This window comes from Excalfactoria chinensis, chromosome Z (genome assembly GCF_039878825.1).
Source record: "Excalfactoria chinensis isolate bCotChi1 chromosome Z, bCotChi1.hap2, whole genome shotgun sequence".
Lineage (NCBI taxonomy): Eukaryota > Metazoa > Chordata > Aves > Galliformes > Phasianidae > Excalfactoria > Excalfactoria chinensis.
In genome coordinates this window covers 8,672,912-8,695,247 of record NC_092857.1, presented here as the reverse complement: position 1 = coordinate 8,695,247, position 22,336 = coordinate 8,672,912, and the positions used below count along the sequence as shown (strand labels likewise).

Genomic DNA, 22,336 nt, shown 5'->3' with positions numbered 1-22,336 from the left:
CAGAGGAATGACTTAACTGATGATAACCTGTGTTTGACAACATTTAGAAGCACAAGAATTTTTCTTCAGGGTTGACTGCACCACGGTTGAGTAACTGATTGGCTCAAACATCACATGATAACTTGAATTCTTGCAAAATAAATATACAAACAAAATAAAAATTCCTACTGCTGTTTGTTTTAACTGGTACCAGTATGTAAGAATGCTCCTAAGAGAGCCACAGATACACAGGGGAGTCTCTCGCACAATTGAGAACCAACAGGAAGGCAGACTCTCCCAGCCCATTACCCACCTCTTGTCCACCTGTTCCATTCCTTCCCCAAGAACAGACTACACGCTAGCTTGAGGTAATGGCAGGTCCCAGGGAAGTATCTGGTAAAAAAATTGCTGCATAATTGCCAAGATCTTCCCTACAGGCTCTGATTTTTTTCTTTCCTGTAATTTGCAGAGGAGAAAATCCTCTCTTGCCAGAAAGACCTTTGAGCTCCCACCACTCTGGGACACCTCTGCCGCCAACCCACAGAGTGCAAAAGGGCAGTGACACTCCAGTCTCTGCTTCCAGAGAGTATCCCATGCTGGAGCAGAGAAGGATGGATTGGTGGTAGTGTTGGTTTCCTATCACTTGCCAAGAGTCAGTACTAAGCATTGAACCTGACCTCCTCTGCATTTTCTTGAAATGAATGACATGGGGAAAAAAAACCCTGCAGCATGACTGTCACTACTGCTGAACCACCAGCAGCCCTGCCCAGCAAGAAATATTAGCATGTGTCAGATATAGAAAAAACATTATCTACATATTTCTGAGGCTACAACACAAGGGTGTTGGGGAAAGAAAGAGTTTATGGATAGACCTGCTCTTGCTCTCCTTTAAACAGGCGTGCCCTGGCTTTGCCCCACTTCTTTCAGAAGACGAACACTAAAATAATCTTCATCGAGAGATAAAACTGGAGCAGAATCAGGGACCAGAGCCATTTTGACAGCCTGTTACTTTCACTTTGGAGACTAACCAACTTTCAGATGAATGCTGGGGCACGCAGGGAACCTGCTCAACAGACAACACGACAAATCCCTGGTAAGGCTAGTTACAAGCGCAGCTGTAACTGATAGTTGATCATTGCTATGGATTTATCCCCCTGCCAGACCAGCTCCCTCAGCTCCTTCAAGTCTTATCCTACAACCTTTTGCATGGCTCTGAAACGGTGTAACCTTCTGGCTCATTTGGACCTACAGACCAGACTGCCAGGAGCTCTTTGTCCCCATCAGGATTCTTTGCACAAAGCAGCAAAAGCAGCAGATAAGTGAGCTTTCCTATTTCCACCTGGACTTTAAGGGCTTCCAGAAGCCTGGAGACAAAATTTCCTCATGCAGGTGTGATTTGATGGCTGACAGGGAGGCATCTCCTCCTCAGATCAGTGTCTCACCCCTCCATAGAAATCACATTTCTCACGTTTTGTTTGCTTTTCTTGGGTTTAATCTGCAGTCAGCTCCACCAGCACCTTGTCTATTGAGATGAATTACTGCCCAGAATCTGCAACTTTGGACTAAGTACCTTAAGCTGGTCCAGTTTACATCCAACAAGAAGGTAAAAACAAACAGCTCTGTAATTAAATTAATTTTTTTTTCTTCCTTTAAAAATTTTATTTGTAAAGAGAAGATCTTTGCCATATCAGGCAAAACAGTTATAAAAACAACAAGAGCAAAGGGCTAGGGGAAGTACTGCAGAAAAGAATTTGAGCACACATCATAATTGAAAAACACCTGGAATCACCAAGGTGAGGAAATTAGAACAGTAGGATTTCTGACTGAATGAATAAACACATTGAGAATTATATTAGAGCTCAGTAGAAACAACATCTCTGATAGTGTTCTGGAATGAAGAAGAATATGGAAGCTGTGTCAATGACGTGTTGACAACACAAGGAAAAAAGGGCACAGAAAAGGAAACGAGCATTTGAAGTGGAAACAAATTTGAGCAGACAAATGCACTGCAGTGAGAGGACAAAATATTCTTGATCCCAGAACAATGAGGAACCATCACATGATCCCACTGACAAGAGGGCTCTCAATAAAAACACCCATGAGGAAAAAGAGGAATGAGCCAAAGATGCGTGTCTGGAAAATAATCAAGGTAAGCCTTTCCTGTTCTGAAAGAGGAAGAGAATTGACCCACCTGAGACCAGTCAGCCTGCCCTTCATACATACTACAGAAGGCATTCAAAAAAACATTGGGAAAGAGTAATGGAACTGGGAAATAAATGAAAAATGGGACAAAACTCAATATAGGTTTGCCAAAGGCACATCACCATCTAGCTATCAGGTATAACATCAGAGTGAGCTCAGCAAGAGCATCAGACTGGAAATAAAGCCATCTCTAGGACAGAGAAATTGTTCCTTGATTGCTATTAAAGCCCTAGACAGACTGACAGGCAACAATGGAGCTGTGGGCAGGGCACTTCCAAGTCTAGTGCATACATTCCTAGGCACCCGCACATTCTGCAATGCAGGTCCAGGTGCCTTGGATCCAGCTGTACTTCATCCCAGCATTCTGCATCAAGGCACTGAAGACACACACCAGCAGCCTTATCTCCCTGCTGTGAATCCATTCAGCCAGCTCCAATCACCAGAAGCTATTGCCCGTCTTTTAGGCTCAAGCCATCTCAAGACAGATAATCTCTGTGCACTCTCACTGCTTAACAGATGCTACTATAAGCATGGCACCGACCAGCTAGGCACATCCTGTGTATCCTGAGAAGCATTCTCTTCCATGTAGCAAAGCAGGCTGCAGCACTTCACTACTGTCAGATAAACACTGTAAATGCACCATACACAAATATTCTACAACATGACACGTGTATGCTGCATACATATATCCTGTTTCACAACCAGAACTCTGGACCATGATACATCTACAAATGCACACATGTTGTCCTTGTCCCCGGCACCCTTCTGCAGGAGCCTGTTCTGCAAAGACACACAGGAGAGCGCTCCTAAATCATAAGGCAAGGTTTCAGGAAGAGGTGAGAAGGTGCTGCAGTTGAGGAAGAACTATGACATTTCCAGGACATTGTCACAGAGCTGTGAGCAGAATTCATTTTGCACTATGAAGTCCCACACTTCACACCTAGCAGTCTAAACTGGAAGTAGGAGTGCAACTTCTCCGCTGAGCGTGAAGGCTGGATGTTAGAGAGCCTTGCTGCTCCACAGGGATGGAAAGGGAGCAACTGCCTGAGAAACCACAGCAGCAAAATGGTTCCTTCACACAAGTGCTGTATAAAAGGCTGTGCTGAGGACTGCATCTAATCTCAGCAAAACTGTGGGGGGATGCACGGTGCACTGACCATCTCAGAGAACACAGGGAGAGAGGCTGGAGGGTTATATTATGAACTACATATTTTATAACCCCTAACCATGACAATCCACATATCATTCCCTGTGACCTCTGCCACTGGTTTCTGCCTCGCATTTCTCTATTGTTCTAGCTCTGCAGTGTTCCTCACATCTGCCTTTTCTGCTTCAAGATTCCACTACAGCTCTGCCAGATTCTCACCAGTATGAACTCTATCATCCTGTGGTTCTTGACAAGCCTGAAGATGCTTTATCTGAACTATCTTCAACTTATTTCGATGCTCAGCTGCTCCCAGGCAACTGCCAAGCTGGCACACTGCAGAAGGGTTTTGTGAAGAGGTTATACATGCCAAGCTCGCTCATTAACAGCACCAGGAGGTAAGGCTCCATTAAAATCACATTCCTCTGATACCTACAATTGCAACCACACATTCTCAGCATTTTCCATAACCCCATGTTTGTTTGCTTATTTACTTAACATTACTACACTCTCATACATACATTTGTCTACAGATATATAAAACAGTGGGATTTAGATTTTTCCTTTATTGTTATCTCTGACTGTCATTCTCATCATTGCCTCTCTGGGGTCCATATCCCTTTCTGATATACATCCTTCTCTTTGTTCAAGCCCTTCTCCCTTTGCATTTGCGGCAGCAATTTGATGGAAGGATTTGTGCAGGGAATGGGGGAGGGAAGAAGAAGGAAGGCAGGGAGGAGGGAAAAGAGGGATTTGGTTATAAGAGGAGCATGTAATTAAGCTCTGGTAACTGGTACCCAGCCTGGACCACTCATCTCAGTAATTAAAAATAGTAATTCCTCCATTATGAGATAACCTTTCTCATCTAATCTACAGAAAGAGGCAGGGAGAAAGCATTCATTTACATAGCCAGCACAGACACACCCTCAGTGACACAAAGGACTCCAGCCTACATAGATCCCAGTGCATCATTCTGCAGAGCAACAAAGCTTTACCTGCCAGAGTATTTAATCCTAACGGCCTATGCTTTCTGAGGCATTACCAGTGTTAAAAAAATAAAAACAATAAAAGCCAAAAGCCATAATGACAGCAGCCCTTCCTCTGACATGTCCTTTGTTTGTCTTTTCACGGAATCGCTGTCTGTCAAAACAGCTTTTGAGCGGCACAGCAGCATCACCGCTGGGGATGGACAGAGAGTGTGACAGCTCATGGGATCACAACAATCCGAGTGGGCTCGGCTGCCATGGCAGACACAATGGAGAGCTGTGCAAGGGAGCTCTGTCAAGGCAAAACACAGCTCTCCTCTGCTCAACGAGCCCCAGACGTGACAATCGTTATTTCCTAGCCACAATGGACAAACACACATTCTGCACAGCAGTACCAGCCTCTTCACTCTCTTGCATCAATTATAATCACAACAGCCCCAAAGCAACACAGCCTCCAAACAGACAAAGCAATGATAAAATCTCTAAGCTTCACTGGGGAGCTGGCAGTCCCTGCAAAAGCAAACCAGCCGTTTTGTAGAACACTGAATGGCCTGAAACCCAACAGTAGGGCAAACACCCACCCCGCTCATTTCTCCATCTCACCTTTCTGCAGATCCTCTGCTGCCTGTCTCCGCTCCCTGCACACGCTCTGCTCCGGCAATGCTGAACACACTGATTCCAGCAGGCTCCGTGCTTTCTCACTAGGATGCTGTGGGAAACACAGAGTCAATTTTTTTTTTTATTCACAGCTGCATCCCTGGCAATGCAGAGGGTCTGCGCAATCACATCTCCAATGCTTCTGCTGCTGCTGCTGTGACGTTGCTGCGTGTGAAGGAGCAAGCATGCCCACAGCAGAGCCGCTCCGGCTTGCAACCGGTCCCTGCGGGACCTCAGACAAGGCAGGAGATGGGAGGGAGCAAAGAAGGAGAGGAAGGGAGAGAACAAATCAGGCTGGAAGATGGAGGATTGATTCTTACAGGAATCAGGAAATCAGAAAGGTAGCACGGGGAGAAGCATAAAGATGAATGACTACACCATAGGAAAGAGATGCAGCACCTTATTCTGTGATGAGCGTGGGTTTCAGATGCTGCAAACTGCCTGATCTCGTCTGGTTTTGTAAAGGAAAGTAAAGGGCACTGGAGTGCTGTGCTCCTACAATTGATAATGGCAGCCAGATCCCTTGGAGAAAAAACACTCATCTGCAAAGTAATGCACAGCAGGAGGAGGCTGGGAGGAAATGGAATGATCAGGAAAATGACAAGAAGCTTCTTGAAGCTTCTTTTACATTTCTATAGTGATTTGTCCTAAAGAGGTTCATCAACAGCATCTATACAGTGCCAACCAAACACAGCCAGCCTGAGAGTGTGATGCAGCCACAAGCAGGTCAGTCAGTGTGGAACTGCTCACGGTGACAGGGATTCTGCAGTTCACCTGTCATGGGGAATCTCAAACAAAGACCCAAGCAACTATTAACCACAGCTAATGGTGACAGTGCTGGGCCAAACCCATGCACATCTACGTATCAATCCACAGCAGATCCTCCTTCCTGAAACAAAGGACTGCCACCTGCAAAAAGCCAAGCTTTTCTCTTATCCTAGGAACACATAGAGGGATTTATTTTTATTTATTATTTTTTTTTCATCATTTCCTTTCACCCTGAGCTCTCTCTTTCCTCAGAGTAGTAATTTGTGCTTTTTTTGTCTGTTTGTTTGTTTGGTTTTTGTCTCAGTCCTGGCACAACCACATGGGCCAGGTACCCAGCTATGTTCACAGCTGTCCCAAGGGAGGCATTTGCAGCACTGGAGTGGTTCCCTGAGACAGCCATCCTGCACAGGGCAACACCCCACTGCACCATTTAACCCTGCACAGAGGGCTGCTGCTGTGACTGCTCCCAGCAATACTGTGCTGTGCTCAGGAGAGCTCAGAACCAAGGACTCATGGAGCAAGCTCCACAGCTGCAAGCCAAAACCCACCTCTGAAACTGAGGCTTCCATGGGGACCAGGCAAATCAGAGAAGAGAGAAAAACATCGCATGGACACACAGGGCAAAGAAAGGAATAATCATCACATAGCTGAGTGTTTTTGCTCTACACCATGATACATTCAAAGGAACAACCAAGTAAATAAAGCAAGGCAACACAGCGCTTTGCATAAGCTTCTGCAACTGGAGAGGCACGCAAAAAAGCTATGCCAGAAAGACCTATTCAGAACTATTAGTGGAAACAGCTGCCTGTTGATCTTGGATCCCAGAACACCGGAACCCTTTAAAACACCTATTTAGGTAACATTCAAGCCATATTTCTCACTGAAAGCCCAGAGCCTGTCCCCACCAAGATGGTGCATGGGCTGGGGCCCAGCTCCAGCCCCTCTGGTGCTACTCACCCCCAGGATGGCCTGTGAGGCCACAGCACCTCAGCCAGTCCCTCCTCAAGACTTGGGGCTGCTGACACATGCAAGGCATCCTAGCACGCTTCCCAGCCCACCCTCAGCCCTCACACTGCCACCTCAGCCCCTTCAAGCACCAGCAATGAGCCTGAGGGATGATGCAGGGCAGAGGGACATGAGGGACAGACCGCAGGCCAGCAAAACGTGGGGGGAGGAGGCAGCCAGTCCCAGCCGCCAGCTAGAAGCAGAACAAGGCACGCTTGTTACCCAGGAGACTGGTTCCCACAGCAGAGAGGAGAATGGAAACTATGCCGGTGCCCTCTCAGCCCTCCGCAGGCCTTGCCAGAGCTGAGGGAGGAGGCACAAGCTGCTGCCTCCCTGTCCCTACCACCACATTAACCACTTCACTGACACAAACCAGACCCACACCCCAGTGCAGGTGGAGTCTGCAGCAGACAAAGGGCACCCTCAGAAAAAAAACACTCTTCAGCACATCCGCACCCCAGTGCTGACATGTACGTCATCCTCCCAACATCATTACTCAGCCTTCCACAGGCTCACACGGCCTTCACTGCTGTGATGAAGACCCCTTTGGTGCATCTCCCTGCCTGGACCTGCTCCTCTCAGCCACTGACAGGCTTTGTAGGCGGCAAGAGAGTACAGGCGCTAATGAGGAAGAAGAAAGCTCTTTCTGGGGGGCTGTCTTCTAGGAGATGACTGCTCTCTGATCACAGAGATGAGTCAGTGAGGGAAGGGGAGCGTGGCTGGTGCTGGGAGTGGAGATACTGCAGGTTGTTGGCTGTGCTCCTCGGGGAGAAGAGGGGAGGGAGATGGCGGGGTAGAACATGCCTGCCTCCACCTAACATGGCTCCCTTCTGCCTGGCCTGTGAGACAGGAGACAGCCCAGCATCATGCTGTATGGCTTGGTGGTAAAAAGCTTCCTAATTCTATTCTGTTTCGGCAGGATTACTTTCATCAGCCTTCAGGTGCTCTGTTGGCACTGGCTGCTAAGGCTGGCTGAAACCTTCCCACTTTCACTGCAATTATACAGCAAAATCAACACAACGAGCCCAAGCCTCCCACCGATGTGCTGCAAATCTGCTCTGATGATCAGTGAAGTGGAAACAGCCCAGACCCACAGCCCAGCAGGCCACCTGAGCTGCAGCTGTGACACCACACGCCGGTTGGGAAGAAGGTTTTCATCACACCAGACTTTGTGCACAACCTGCCCAACCTTGCCACAGACCAACAGCCCCAGGCAGCAGCTGGTATAATCTAGCACAGGGAGTAGGGAGCCGCTTGCCTCCTTCTGCTAAAGGATGGTCGGTTGGGTCTACCCTCATTGCCTTCAGTGCACCTGTGTCACAGCAAGCTGACCAGCATTGAGGATGATTTCTGTCTGTCTGTCTGTGGACGATGCAGTGAGGACATGCTTAGGACACATTTTATGGGCTCATAGCCCTGATTATAGTGCAGACACAGGAGGGACAGACACTACCACACCTGTCCAGTTTGTGGGCAGTTTAGGAGCAGACTTTCCAGCTTGCCCAATGTTTGTTCAAGGCAGAAATCTCAGTTCCTGAGGCAAAGCAACCCCATCCACCACAGGCTGTTTCAGGGATGCTGGTCACAGCTAAGCCAGTAGTATGCTCCTGCTCACTGGGAGCAAGGAGGAATGGGATACACAGGCTAGTAGGAAATGCAAAATTTATAAAAGTCCCCAACAAGAAAAAAAATAAATCATTCCCCATGCCTGCAAGCCCCAGCCTTCAAGGTCAAACAACATCCAAATACACAGAAATCAATACAGGCTAATCATTACCAATCCACACTTGACAACTTTTCTATTTGCTGGGAGGTGGGAACAAACATGGGAGTTCTCAAACGAGACGCCAAAGCTCCAAACAGATTGAGGAAAGCTCATGGCAGTGCTGTGCCAGTGCCTGCCCTTACTCCCCACTTTCTCCCCAGAGGGTCAGCTATTGATTCCCACTAAGCCTGCCTTTGGAGCATGTCCAAGGACAGACACAAGAGCCTGTGAGGCCATGCAGGTTGCAGACACATTTCTAACAGCAGGATTCACCATGCCATCCTGGTCATGGTCATCCTGCCCCAGCAAGCCCTGCCTATGGCCTGGAACAGCACTACTTGTTTCTTCAGGGCTTAGCAACCCCAGGCAAACCAGAAGGTGGCTTGAAATGAGACAGCTGCTGTTGGTTTTTACCCTCAGAAATGGACATTTCTTGTTTACTAACCATTTTCTAACAGAATTAATTCCCAACTTCATTCCTCTGATGTTTAAGAACCTTCTCTGAATTTTCAGCTTATCTTAATCCATGCATAGCTCATCCCTATTCACTCCTGTTCCAAAAATGGTCCTTAATGTCAGTATTTATCCAGTCTGTGTTTAAAGTTACATCATCTGTGTTCTTTAATCACTTAGCATGAGGCAGGCTCTCCATCTCTTTGATCATACCAGTAACTCTTCTCTGGACATGACCCATTTTGAATACTTCATCCTCCAGAGAGTAACTAGAAACGCAGACTATCTTCCAAGCCAGACATCACCATGCCTTAAACCCCCCAAATTCCCCAGCTGCTCTTACAAATATTTTATCCAGCATGTCACAGTAGATAACGTTCATCTTTTCACTGATATTCTCAGTTATCCTCCACATCACCGACAGGCCTTGGGTTTTCCTATGCTTTCCTTACTTTCCTCAGGGAGCTCCCAGACAAACCTGAACTTTTTGCTTATTTCTCATGCACACACTCATCCAATTTGTACTATCCAGTGCTCATCTGTGTTATTCCTTAAGGACTTCATAGTCTTCTGTTGAATAATCCTAAACTGCCTTTGAATTGATGATCCTTCTTGTCCTTTTGTCTTTAGAAAACATCATCAGCAATATTACCTTCCAGAGCCCAGAGCATTATCTCATGTAATGAAGAGCTTCCACCTCAAGGCTATATCCTAACAGCGACTTCCCTTCAGACCAGCAGATCCTCATTCAGCATTCATGTTAACCTTCCTTTAGCCTGTGTGCTGCTCCTTAACTCTCAGCAAAGGGCATTATGAATTGGAAAATTCCACACGGATTTGCACGGAATTACATGACAAGCACTTGAGAGATGCATTTCAGGTAACCAAACTGACAAAATACAACAGACTTAGTAAATCCTCCCCCCAACTCCCCACCCCCACCCCTCTAAAAAAAAAAGTAAAAAAAAAAAAAAGTATTAAGATACCCTTTAAGTTACCCTGTCTGCTTGCCTAGCTGATAACCTGCAACCTCTTCTGGTAAATAAATACTGGGCTAAGGTGGATTCTTCATTTAAATTACTACATTGATTTTCGTCTTTCTTGTATTAAGGTCAAACCCTTCATATTGCTAGTGGCTGATGCTTTACTGCCCAAGCACAGAGGCAGTTGCAAGCTCCATAAAAGTCACGACTACCAGACAGGGCTAGTTCTGGCATGGCTCCCACAGGGCTGGGCTGAGTTCCACATAACTCAACAATACTGAGATGGCTACGGAAATCCAAACCCAGCCCACAATCAGCTTGTCCGTCTCCAGTCCCTTCCAGGCCAAAAATCCAGGACGTTCATACTGTTTTTCCAGGAAATGGCTGCTATCAACATCTTACATGCAGGACTCCGGAGCAAGAAGGAGGTACAAATCTCTCTGAAAGCTGTAGGAGGAAGAATTGATTCAAGAACGCCAGTGTCCATCTTTCAGCCCTAATACAGCAGTCCCCATGCAGGAGCACAAAGAAATAGAGAAGGGAAATCAGGACAGAAACAGAAGAGCAGCTCCTGAATTGTCGTCTGAAGTCTCAGCTTCAATCTGATAAACGAAGCTCATAAAGCTGTACTGTAAACCTTGAATTAAAGCAAAGCCTGGATGAAACTGATGCAGCCTCGAGATTTCAAAGCGTCTGAAGCAGGAGCTGAGCTGTAACAGCAACCCTCTTTCTTCAAGCACTCACTCAAATATTCATGATACACTGAGTGGGAATATGAACTCTTTGACCAATGAAACCATTGCCAAAAGGGCTAGAAAGAGTATTATTACAAAAAAAAAAAAAAAAAACAAAAAACCCACAACAACAACAAAACAAAAAACAACCACATATATCTTCATACCTGGCAATCAATCAATTGCTTGTTCTGAGCAGCCCAGGGGAACCACAGATATGAAAATGTTACTGGGTTGGCTTCTGTTAGAAGCAATTTTTAAAAACAATTGTCTCTACAGTAAAATCTACCTTATGGATTTTAATTAATATATTTTCAAAATAACCTAGTAGCTTCCCACTGCCATGAAGAAGATCTTAAAAGTCTTAAGCTGCCACACTACATCATAATACTCTGAAGCTGGTGAATTCGGTAGCCACACTTCATTGGCATACATTGGTTTGTATTCTGACATCAAATTAAAACAGCATTATTTCCAGCTGTGCAGCTGAGGAGTCACAAGGCTGAGCTGAGTCTGTGCAGTCCTAAGATGGTTCACTGTCTACATACTAAGCACAACCAGAGACGGCTGTGTACACAGAGAGCATTGCTGGGGAAAGGCGACTGCTTCTGGTTCCCGTGATGTAAACTGAAGTGACATTCTCTTCCCTCTACAGAGGATGACTCCAAGTGAGGGTGACTGTACTGCAAACAAGTCAGCTCAGAGACTATAAATGGGTGGACCGTAGCATGGCAAGCAGGAAAGGAGAAAAACAACCCTGTTGGACACAGGAAGAGGCCACATCCAAGAATGGAAAAAGCTTCTTTTAGTACTGAGTCATAAATATTCCAGTTTTCCAAGGCAACAGCAAGCATGAAGAATGCTCTTGGCTTCACACAGAAAACCCACACTCACCTCCCTCTGCGCATGCCTAAGTGCTTCACTGCCATTGCTGCTCAGAGGAACAGCAAAAGACAGTCAGAGCTGCCATCTCAACACAAAGCTTGCCTGCAGATCACCTCAGAACTCAGGGAGCACACAATTACTAGCTGATTTATTAAAGATGCATAATACTAATTATGGATGGTTATACTGCTTTTTTTTTCCCCTCAGTTTGTATATTTCCCACCCAAACTGATGGTGCAGTGCTGTTCTGCAGACCTCCATCTTCCTCTTCTGCATCTAACCCACTGGATCGGGAACAGAGCGTATGTCTTTTCATCTGTACCTTCTCTGGTACCAATACTGTTAGCTGAAGGTTAAGGTCAAGACATAAACAGCAAATTAACATAAATTATAGCCATTACCATGACACCTCACACAGCACAGACTGCACATCCTCACCCATAATCAACATGCATGACCTGCTCATTAAGAAGGGATTTGTGGTTACCATAGATCACAGGATGAACTTGAGTAATAGTGGCATTTTGCTTTGAAGTACACAAACAGTATGTAGGGCTGCATGAATACAAGACATATGCAAGGCTTGGAGTAATCCTTCCTCTCTACCTAACACTGGTATGTATCCCAGCCCTCTATCGGTCTGGCAAAGATATGGACAAAGTGTAGAAGGTGCCACGAAAGCAGAAGAATTAATAAAAGTAAAATGCAAAGCAAGCAGATAAGCTGTCTGTAGAAAACGATGGGGTACAAGAAGGCAGTTCTGAAATGCATAAATGGCTGTTGCCAAGAAGAAGTTAACAAACCATACACCACATCCCAGGGCAACAAGAATAGGGGCCAATCCAGTGTACCATGACATCAAGATAAACTGAAGAAAAGATTGGGCTGAAAGGATTTGGGATGTAGCAATAATCTTCCAGTCACTGGGAGTTTCTCGAGAGGTTACCAACAAAGAAACATGAGGAATGGCATTGCCTGAGTCAACTGTGCCATGTTAGGGAGATGGACTTGCATGGCTTCTGGATGACTTATTCTTGTATGATTTGTTTGACTCAGAAAAGCAGGAAGCCTCTAATGAAGGATTAAAAGACTAGAACAGTTTACTCAGGCAGAATCCCTGGAGAAACAGATATATACGTCTGGAAGGATGCAGCAACTCCACAGGTGAAGTCTGACCATAGAACAGCATCCCATGCCAGCAGATCCAGTAGCTAATCCACTGTCTGGATTGTCTTGTTGAAGATGACCGATGACCAGAGCTGATAACTCCCCTCACTTTCTCTTTGGTGATTATGACCTCTTCCCATCTAAGAGAGCAGGCTGCACTGGATAGTCAACCAGCTGTACCGCAGGTCTCCGTGTCAGGTCAGCCCAACACTAAACAGCCCTGTGGTTTTGGGTGCTTACAAGTATTTGCTAAATCAAGAAGAAGAGTCCAATCTGCGGCATTTAGCTGCAGTGTGGCCAACTGTGCGAGGTCTACCTCCTCCACAGACTCTTCTACCCATCATGCAGAGCCAAAACTGGGAAGAAACTTTCCACACAGTGCACAGAAAATCTGCTCAGAATGGAAAAAGACCCACAGAAAAGGAAATGCTAAGAGTGGTAAAGGGGAGATGCATGTGGGAGGCAATCCTGATATGTTCTTTAAAATAGAAAGCAAAAGTCGGTGGAGGCAAGGCCTAGGCACACACACTGTCCATGATCTGGCACCAAGTGAGAAAGCAAGACACAGGAGACTCGTGAGAAAAACACCAAGATTAGGCTGCTTTGGACAGACTGAAATGGGTCTCAACCCTAAAGTCAGACAGACTAAACAGGCAGGGCACAGCACTCTGTGATGTTCCCTGTGGATAAGTCTCAGCGCTTCAGGAACTGCTAGAAGCCATGGACTGGGACTCTGGTGAAAGCAGGAAAGAGATGCTTAAAGATGGCAAACGAGGTCATGCATCTCCATGCATCCTAGATGCAGTCCAGGCTAGAAAGAGATCTGAAAGAGCCCTCAGGAGCTTCATCACAGAGCCTTAATGCAGGCCTAATAATAAACATCAATGATAATGATTCAGAGACTTCATGTGTTGGCTGGACATGGCAGAGGAGCAAGAAGTCCCTGATGAAGGACTGGCTTCCCAGAAAGGTTATTTTCCCTCACAATACCTGAAAGAATAGAAATATGCTTTTAATTTCTGTGATGTATCCAGACAATTCTAAAGCCTGTGGGGTTCGGTATACACACAAGAAAATACTCTAACCTGTGTATAATCTCAGCAAGAGGCTTTCGGCACACAGTAAAGAGAAGCCCAACTAAACGGCCAGAAGGAGAAGATGGCCATTGAGAGCTTCAGAAGGTAGATAATACAGTCAAAACCAGAACATGAGCATCTGCTGTACTTTCAACAGTTATGAGTGCGACAGAAAACTTCCATTCTCCATGTTGTAACAGGACTTGTCCTCCATTCCTGGGAACATCTGTCAGTGCTAACACTTCCATATCAGAGGAAGTAAAGCATGGAGGGTGCAGGAGCAATGACCTTTTCAGAAGTTTTTGCATGCCCACTGCTTTCACAGCAGTCTTCCATATTAGTTTAATGTAAACCAAGCCCTTCATTAAGGAAAGTACTTAGAGACTGCAGAAGTGTCTGACCATTCTCCTACAAAAGCAAAACTAGCACAGATGCATCTGGACATGCAGCCGTGGAGGCTGAGGAGCTTTCAGGAGGGATTGATGCTATAGTTCTGAACCCCAGCATCCGAAATGGAAGCACAGTCACTCCTGCCCATGACATTGCTGCCTTCAACTCAGAGCCAATAAATAAGCCCAAGTGCTGTCCCCAAGATTGCAACCAGGAGACAGCTCAGCTCTTTTCTGTAAGCAAAGTTCCATACACTAAGCCACATAACAGCAATGATGGCTGCAGTCCCACAGAGGGTAACTTCTCCTATCTCTCCTATTAGAGCAGAAGAATAGATATGATACAGCATCTCTGTCTTCTGATAGTGCTTCACTGAGCACAAGCTGCTTAAAGAAGCATTCCTAAGTGAGCTCTGGGATCCATATACAGTCACACAGTGGGGTCTGCCACTCTGGCCCATTGCCTGAAAACAGCAAAGGTCAATGCTCCAGCAGCATAAGAGCAGGAGAATTACATACCTAGCATAGGACCTGACCACCAAAAGGCAAAACACAGCCTGAGGGCAACGAACTGCAGCTTCTGGCTCCTCAGCAGGAAGGTGCAGTCTATGCTGGCTGTCCAGGGAACATGGCTCCCCAGTATCCCAGCAGCCTGCAGTGGGATTCCAGGTATAGCCACCAACCACATCATTAAAAGATACATTTTTGATCATATGAATAGCAAAGATGTCCAAAGCAATAGACTTTAATCCATCACAGATACCATTAAATCTGTACATTTTCCACAATTAACTCTGGATAAACCTAACAGTAGGGCCAGCATCTCCACACATGCCCTTGCTACACCAGAAGGCTTTTTGGAGGGCATCAGACCTGTCCAGTGGCAGGGAGCTGGCAGCAGGTGAACCCCTCTTGGTATCTTGTGTAACTCCTATCAGACATAGAGATAATGGTCAGAACGTACAGAGAAAGGTCAGGAGCAAATAACCTAATTAGAAGTGAAAGTCCCACATCTTCCTGGTGACCAGTAGATCTGTTGATGGTCAGGTTCTTCTGTGGTTAGCAAGGCAGAAAGCACTGGAAGGCCCACTGGACCCCATCCTACAGCCCCCAGTCAGGAGCCCCCAGTGATCTGCCTGAACCGACGCCAGCATTTGGGCAGGGCTCAGTGTTATTTTTAACATTTGTTCACATAACTCTTTGGATGAATCCTGGGAAGAGCTTGTCCCCAAAATAGTATACTGTGGGCACTATTTATACACCACTGGAAGGAGAGCGGGGAGTGCTGAGAAGGACCCTCTTCCTTCTTCAATGCTCAGAAGCTGCAGATGCTAGTGGCCATAAAACAGGGTTTGTTGTTTGGGTCAGTTCTCAAAAGGAAAGCACTGCCTGCAGAGGCATGAGAACCTTGTCTGTCCTATCTAGGAGACTTTCCTCGAGATGGTATGAAAGCCCAGGTACAGGGGCTGTGGGGAAGATGAATGACTTGTGCACATATGGGTAGGCACACGTCAGCTGCCTTGAAGATAAAAAAGGGAACAGCTGTACTCAGACACAGCGGGGACAGAAGAAAATGCTGTTGCCCTCTCATTTTTATCTGCCCTGGACTCTTGAAGGGAAAGGAGTCTTTGCTGAGCCCCAATAAGGGGGTACAGTGGTGGACACTAAATGCCAGCAAGAGTGGCTGGGGAGAGGGCACCAGACCAACAAGCTGACTGTCCTCCACCCCAGAAACAACAACAGCCTCAAGCCCTACCACAGCAAAACAGCTTGTCCCATAGTGCTGAAGGAAGGAAACATTAAAGACAGCCTTTTGAGACTATTCCGAATATCTTCACTGCATCTATTTGCTGGGGTAAGGATGCCTTCTCTCAGGCCATAGTAGGCACAGAGCCTACTGAACTTTCTCGATTTTTGCCTTTATTGAGTTCCTTCTCGTCCCCCTTTCTACCAAGACACATCCTGATTACCCTCTACTTTCAAAGTAACCCTGCTGTCACTTGGAGAAAAAACTGACACCACATGATCTGTAGAAAATGCATAGAATGCTGTACAGGAGCAGAGCAGAGATGAGCTCTGTAGTATCAGTACCAGGCAGGAAGAGAAGGGAGTCAGAGCCGATTTCCTAGTATATGGGGTAAAATAAAACATATACATACATTTCTTTTCCATAGGGCAGCATATTGCATGTTCATCATAGCCACCAAACAGAGAATAAAACCAGACAGGTGCTATGAATTGAAGCACACCCTACAGGTGGGGCAGGACTGGTCGCACCACTTTCAGCACAACAAACAGAAGGGATGAGCTCCTACCTTGACAGGTACAGTCTCTCCAGATTGTGGGCACAGCGCACAGCAGATGGGAGTCAGGCAAAGCAGCAACTGCATGAGAGCAGCAGGAGGAATGCAGCACGCAGAGCCAGTGATAACCCGAAGCAAACCAAGGGGATCAGCTAGTCTGGCCGCGAGGGTCTCTGCAGGCAGCTCCCCTGCTGCTGTAGGATGGCAGGGCTGTAGGATGACACGATGCTTCTTCCAGATGGGAGCTGGACTGGGGGTTCCTCGGGGACAGCAGTGCCAGGCTGCTCACAAAGTGCGTGGGCAGGAAAGACGAGCAAGGGCTGTGGGCTGCTGGCAGCACAAGGGCCAGATTGCTAATGAAAGCCCCAGTGTAAATACAGATGCACTCTGGAGAGGACTATGGCAGAAATGCAGCTCGAGTTACAGAGAGCCATTTAGAGCAAGCTCAGAAAGAAGGCACTGTGATGGGACTGCTCTCCTGCAGCTGGGTGGCTGGGCAGCTGCCTCCCTTGGGGCAAAGCAGCCCTTAGCTCCACCTCCATACTCCACAGCAGCTCCTTCAATGCCAGGCAACTTGGATCTATGCAGTTCTCCACCCATGTAAGATACACCAGTCCCACATCTTCTCTGGTGTACACAGTTTCAGCAGCTCATCATGGCTGGGAAGGAAGGCATTGCTCCATCTTTATGCAGGACCAGCAGACCATTCGCAGTGCCCACGTCCCATGCACATAGACTCTGTAGTCAGTGGGGTATGTCATCTCCCTTTAGTCTTCCACCTCTGGCATCTCCTTCTATCATTCTTTCTTTCCTATCTCAGGATATCAACTGGATTACAACTTGGATTTACACCAAGTAACGAAGAGAGGGCTGTAGCAATTTGTTCAGCAAAGAAGCACTGTGTTGAAGGGTTTGAGAGCTTTGCTCACACAGCTCAAACCAGCAGTGGAGAGAATGAGCGCAGTTTGGACATTGCCCATTAAACTAGCACTGAAAAAATCTCATTGAGAGGCTCAGGAGCTGTTACAGGATACATACAATGGAAGGAATGGCCTATTTTCAGTATGCCTGGTGCCAGACAGGCATACAGCTCACATAAGTGACCTGGGATAGCACTGACAAAGAACAGGAGGTTCACAGAGTTTGGTAGCAAATGACATCTACGCTGTACAAACTCTTAGCATCTGCTGGGACCCCTTCCATGGGCTGTAGTGAGGAAGGTAAAGGTCCTCTGTGCTTTTTCCCTCCAGTGAGCAAAACTTCTCCCACACCTCAAAACTGAGCTCAGGATGAGCTCTCTTGACTTTTTGCTACTCTTGCACAAAAACAAAGGGAAAACTTCCCAATGTAACATAGTAAAACATGGTGCCAGATCTGTCTGGGACAAAATCTGTCCATCACTTAAGTCTCCAAAGACCTGTTCATCAGTATGGGCTCCATACACGGATTGCTTCTCCCAACATAGGCAGCTTCTGTGATTCCTGCGCACAGACAGACTAGTTCACCATGAAGCAAGACAACACAGAAGTCACATCTTTAACCAAGCTGCTTCCTGCAGCCCAGCTAACCTCAGTCAGGGGATGGCTAACACCAGATGATCCCAAACATCTTTAAAACTACACACAGCCGCCCAGGCTCAAGTAAGGCAGCTGAGAGCACTCCGATCATGGCTGCAGGATGGCTTAGCACTTCTGCAGCAACTGCATTCCCCCCATGGCATAAGTGAGAGTCCTACAGCATCCCCAGACAACCACAAGCACTTACCTTGGCTGAGGAATCCCAACTGCAGCTCTCCTCTGTGCTTTCTGATCGCATGTGGAGAGATGGAAGAAAGTGGTACCAACAGAAGATGTGGTCTGGGAACCTGTACAGCCTGGCCTTGTCTTGCTTTAGAAGCACCATTCAGCTTAGAATCACAGAATCACCAAGGTTGGAAGAGATTTCCAAAATCATGCAGTCCAATCCTGCACCTACCACCAACATTTCCCCACTAAACCATGTCCCTCAGTACAGCACCAGGGTCGGTGACTCCACTACCACCCTGGGCAGCCCATTCCAGCACCTGGCCACTTTTTGCAGAAGTATTACCTAACATCCAACCTGAATCTCCCCTGGCACAACTTGAGGCCATTCCCTCTAGTCCTGTTGTGAGTGGCCTGGGAGAAGAGGCTGACCACCACCTCACCAAGGCCTCCCTTCATGTAGTTGTAGAGAGCAACTGAGCCTCCTCTTCTGCAGACTGAACAACCCCAGTTCCCTCAGCCACTCCCCATAAGACTTGTCTCCAGACCCCTCCCCAGCTTTCCTTCCCTTCTGCAAAATTTGCTTGACCTGCTTTCCATGCTCAGTGGAGAAACAGCCAATTCAAGAGAGGACAGGCAGCATCAGCATCTCCTCCCCAGGTAAAGTCTGAATAACCTAGAAGCCCAGCACCCATCCCCGTGCCTCAGTTTCCCCAGTTGTGAAACAAGCATCACAATGCTCACCAATTTTCTGAAGCTGTGATGAAGTTCAGGTCCTTAAGACATGCTGACAGTCTGGAAATAGCAATAAGCATTCTGCATTTTCCACCCATAAAGCAGAGATCCTTGTGGCTTCCCCAAGCACACTGTTCTCTGTTTCACCCTCACCAAGGCAGGTATGCTGCAAAGATGGTGATCCCCACCAGCCCCCAATGCAGGAGCTCGTGTCCCTCTCCCAGCTGTACCCAGGCCATCTGCCAGGCAGGAATGCAGTGCATCAGCTGAGGGCTGCAAGAGAGCTGTCAAGGCAGCGGAAGGGCTGGGGCTGCACCATGCTGGAATTCCAGCAACGCACAAACACCCATCAGTCTGCACCAGGAACAACTCCTCCCTGCCCCGGACCGGGGCTGAATCACTGGAAATACCAAAACAATGATGAGGTCACGTTCCCTGAGCAAGGAGCCAGAGCCAGATATAGATGCATGGAGAAGCATGCTAAAAAGGGATTCGATGTACAAGCTGGAGGCTCTGGCAGACAGGCACCCGAGGTATTTGTCTCGTTTAAAAACAGCTTGAGGCTGCCAAGAGGCTTTTTCTTTCTTTTTTTTCCTCTGCAGGGGGCAGGGAACTGGGTAGTGCTACAGGGGCTTTAAATTCTTTATTTGTCCTGCTGAAAGAGACACAAAACATTGGAGCTCATGAGTGTGTAAATGAGTGTTCAGTGCAGTATGGGAACGATGCAGAGGTTATACTATGACTCAGTTCCAAGCCAGGTGTTCCCAAAGTGTCTGTCTTGCTGAGATACCAGACTCAGGTTTCCACAGTTGAGAATCCACCTGCAACAACCTGAATGACAGACAAAAATCACATGGCATTACTGTCTGGTTGCTTTTGCTACAGCCTCAGCCAGCTCCAGGAAAACCCATTGGTTTGACAAGTGGTGTGAACAGCAAATAACAGTGACTCCTGCTGCAGCTCCTAATAGGAGCATCTAAGGCAATCAGCAAATAGACTTTTCCGGGCAGTGCAGATCCAGCTCTTCCTAGTTCTCAGTGGAGGGAAAAACACAGATATTTACTGCTTAGAAAGTGGAGGAAATTATAAAGAGAATCTGTAAAAGATGGAGGAATTCACAATGCAAGCCTAAAATTTGCCCTTCTGTACAGGTAGACATTTGGTTGGATAACTCAAACACACAAGATCATCTTGCAAGATGAAGAGGCTCAAAGCATCCCGATTTTGTTCCATCATAAATCAGCTCCTTATCAGGAGCCGAGGGAAACAGAGGTAGGAGCAGATATGTGGCACTGCACATCTCACCCTGCTGGCTGCATGCTGGCTGCAACAGCCACAACTGTGCCTGGCACTCTGAGCTGCTGTGCCTGCATCATTCTCTTCCTACTGCAAGAGCTTTCGGATCTGCCTTAAAAAAAAAAAGAAGAGAATTATGTGGCATGAGGTCCCTCCTTGGGGAGGAGGAAGGGAGGGAGGAAATCAAGGCAGCTGCAGTGCAATAGTGCATTACATCCCCCTGCTGCAACATAGCTCCTTATGGAGAAGCACTGCTCTGCAGGCATCAGCTTGGCTGGGCTGAGATAGTGTTATCAAATCTATCTAAGCCCCATCCACGGGAGAAGTACTGCTGTGCTGCAGCGCAAACTGGGGCCCACACAAAGGCTGCCTGTGTTACTGTGCTCCCTTCCACCAACCAAAGGAATTCCTAGGTGAAAAACCTAGGTGATCAACTATCACAAATAGAACCCCAACCAGGCTTCATGTTCCAGAACAGAGCTACAGTCATCTGTCCACAGGAAACACTCTTGTACATGTTCTTTGGCAAAGAGAGGGGAATTAAGTGTTCAGCAGAAGGCAGGCTGAGTGAGGCAGATGTTCAGCCTCCCTCAACATCTGGGAGGGACAGAGCAAGCAGAACTCCTCCCAGCCAACTTTCCCCTGAAATGCTCCAAGCTGAGCTGGCAAAGAAACAGGACCTGGTGCCTGGCCCAGCTTCAGCACAGCTAACCACAGGGAACATCAGCAGACAGCTGCAGCTATGCAGGATAACTTCATGTCATTGATCTCAGAGCTACCTGTGCCACACAGCTGCTTGATAGAAGGGTGAAGGAAGCACTCATACAAAATATTGCCATCCCAGCAGAGACAGAAGGGAGGTTTTGGGGAGCCATAACCCCTATCAATAGCCTTGGACATTACATTTTCTAGCACACTTAAAACCAGAGCAGACATACTGCGCACTGCATACCGCCCAGCCAACTGCTCCATCAGCCCACTCAATATGCAGCACAATCACACTGCTGCTGCAGAGAAAACCTAGGGATCCAGGCACCCTGCACAGCAAACACCATCAGACAGCATCTGCTGCCACAGCAAAAACCGAACCAGATGCAGAACTGCAGGCAAAATATTGGGCAACTGCAGACAAGGCTTACCCCTTTTGAATATTCAGTGCTCCCTTATCCGTGGCTTAGAGGTTTCGGAGGCAGCCAGCAGGTAAGGAAGCTGCTTTAGGTACTGCCCAAGGCCCAAAGGATGCAAACCCACTGCCCATGAAAGGCCACCAAATGGGAACCTTGCCTGGCAGCCTCTCTGCAGCAAGGCTGATGGAGGACAGCACTGCTCTCAAGCTGACAGAAGATTTCAGTCTAAAATTCAGGGCAGCTTCTGACTCCCGGCATGATCTTGTTCTGCATTTTTCTGGTCGCAGCTCCTGCTGATCCTCAGTATGAGGATGCAGAAAAGGGCGACAATCCCAGGATCTCCAGCCGAAATCTCAAATTTAGGAGAGGGAAATGGGGTCATTTTTACAAGCCAGGCATCTCCTGTTAACAGAACTCACAGTGCGACCACTAAAAGGCAGCAGCAGAAAGGCGTGCTTTCCTAATTCAGAGGAAGCCTGGCCTTGCTCTGATTTTCTGCAATGTCTCATGGTGTTGGGAGGGTGGAGGGAGTGGAAGAGGCCAGATCTGTTTACAGCCCCAGAGCTTGGCTGAAGGCTCAGTGTTGTGCAGGCAGCTGGACAGGGACACGGGGGTTACCAGAGGCACTGGCCTTCCTGCTGAGAGACACAGGAGAGAGGATGCACCTTCCCAGCACCAGGTGGAGAAAAACATTTTCTGCTTTAGAGTGAATTATAATAAGTAGGGCAGCAGCGGGCTAGCTTTGGAAAAACTGAGAAGCAGCTGAGCTGTAGCTACGTGCTGCAGTTCTCAAATGGAGTCTGGTCAGAAAACCTCTGTACCCTTCCTCTGAGCCCTGGACCACATTCACCCATTCAGAAACACAGTCCTGACTACTGAAATAAGGGTAGAGGTGGCTACCAGGCAGGAGGCTGAGGCTAGGAACTTGTCTTCATAAGGA

The 22,336-nt window shown here is 47.3% G+C and overlaps 1 protein-coding gene across 4 annotated transcripts in view; it reads right to left on the bottom strand.

Annotated features, from left to right (window-relative positions):
• The window catches only part of RUSC2 (RUN and SH3 domain containing 2), a 53,232-nt gene that overhangs the window by 28,832 nt on the left and 2,064 nt on the right, over positions 1-22,336 (bottom strand). For 2 of the 4 annotated variants that reach the window (XM_072359273.1, XM_072359275.1), the window contains exon 2: positions 4,915-5,020. The exons of 1 other annotated variant lie outside the window; for it this stretch is intronic. The gene's annotated coding sequence lies outside the window, so the exon portion shown is untranslated. Of the gene's footprint in view, positions 1-4,914; positions 5,142-22,336 lie in introns of those variants that run through there. One more of the 4 variants, XM_072359272.1, reaches the window with a different exon arrangement.